Below are 1711 nucleotides of genomic sequence, written 5' to 3'. Positions count from 1 at the left end.
CTCCCTTGGAATGAAAGTTTTTTGGGGGTCTTGATGTGTGTCTAGGAGGGGTGTGAGACTTAATGAAAATTAGTAGCCACCTTTAAGATAGCCAAGACATTGGTTCTTCATCTTAGGTTAATCTCTCACCATTGACCCTTTTTTATCTTCATGTTTGCCCCGAAACCATATTGATGACCCCGAAGGCCCTAGCTTTTAATTAACCGTATTCATTATCATCAACTTGTTTGTCTTTTGCTCTAGTGATTATAACCAAAACCCTTTCTTTTAAATTTTGATTAAACTTGACTCCTAATTAAACTTCGTAGCAACCCCCACCATCCTTGAGTTCGACCCCGACTAAATACTACGCTTTTTCGGGTTTTATAAATAGTTTTGGTATAGGAAGTAGACGACAAATTTCCTATTATCAAACGGCGCCGTTGCCGGGGATGGCGTTAGGTTATGCTTAGTTTTATTTAGAGTCTTTGCTTTAATCTTGTCTCAATTGTCATTTTTGCTTTAGTAGTTGATTGTTGTTTGTAGAGTGTGTGTGATTTTTGCCTTTCCCTAGTGTGTAAAAACACTAGGAGACTTACGATTTGTCAAGTGTATGCCTAGAAGGAATCACCAAGCTCTCCTATTCAACTCCGACCCCGAAAGGCTTTTTAGAACCTTGAGGACTAGGACTCTTGAAAGAGTGAGGAACAATTCCACCCAAGCAAACATTGATCAACCAAACTCACACATCCCACAAAATTTTGATACAACAACTACGATTCAACCAAATACCACAATTGAGACTTTAGTAGAGAACCCCTTTCATAACTTCCTTAATTACAATAGTCCACCTCAAACACCACCACATCAAGAACCGAACCACCCACCACAAATGGCTCTTAGAGATCACAACCGGCCTAACCATAATGATTCATGTAATCCCATCAACTTTGGCACTTTGGCCCCAAACAATTTTGAAATGCATCCCGCCCAAGTCGGGTTAGTTGAGAAGGACTTGTTTGGAGGTCATCTTGAGGAGGATCCCCATGCTCATCTCCGGAAGTTTAAGAGGAAAGTATCAATGATGAAGAAGAATGGGGTGTCCGAAGACACCTTGAGAATGATGTTGTTTCCGTTTTCATTGACGGGCAAAGCGGACCGGTGGTTGAACATTCACCCACCGGATACTTTCACTACTTGGGATGACTTAGCCCAAGCATTTATGGCCAAGTACTACCCTTCCTCAAAGACCGCGATGCTCCGCAACGAGATCCATACGTTCCAACAAGAGGATGGGGAGTCCTTAGGTGAGGCTTGGGACCGTTATCAAGATTTGATAGCAAGTTGCCCCCACCATGGAATACCGGAATGGTACATTACTCAAACATTCTTCCAAACTCTACTACCAAGAACTAAGGAGATGGTAAATGCCTCCGCGGGGGGAGGTTTTGACCACTTGAATGATGAAGAAGGCACGACATTGATCAAAAAAATGGTAGACTCGGAGGCAAACTATGGTTCTAGAGGGAACATGCTACGAAGGAACGGGAAATATCCTAAGGAAAATGCCTCCAACTCCGAGACAAATGCCAAGCTCGACTTGCTCACAAAGCAATTTGAGAAGTTTTCAAAGAATCAAGTGAACCAAGCCGCGACCTCATATGGGCCGCCCATGGAAGAAGTTGCTCAAGTCGCGAGTTGTGAACTTTGTGGAGGAAGTGGTCATACATAT

At 42.9% G+C, this 1711-nt stretch overlaps 1 non-coding gene across 1 annotated transcript; it reads right to left on the bottom strand.

Annotated features, from left to right (window-relative positions):
* Positions 1-1234: 1234 nt before the first annotated feature.
* Positions 1235-1341, bottom strand: LOC141644844 (small nucleolar RNA R71). The gene has a single exon (XR_012544448.1). It is a non-coding gene; the product is annotated as a small nucleolar RNA R71 (small nucleolar RNA).
* Positions 1342-1711: the final 370 nt, after the last annotated feature.

Source organism: Silene latifolia, chromosome 2, assembly GCF_048544455.1.
Source record: "Silene latifolia isolate original U9 population chromosome 2, ASM4854445v1, whole genome shotgun sequence".
Lineage (NCBI taxonomy): Eukaryota > Viridiplantae > Streptophyta > Magnoliopsida > Caryophyllales > Caryophyllaceae > Silene > Silene latifolia.
Note: the sequence above shows the minus strand (reverse complement) of the source record. Positions and strands in the feature narration are given on the sequence as shown.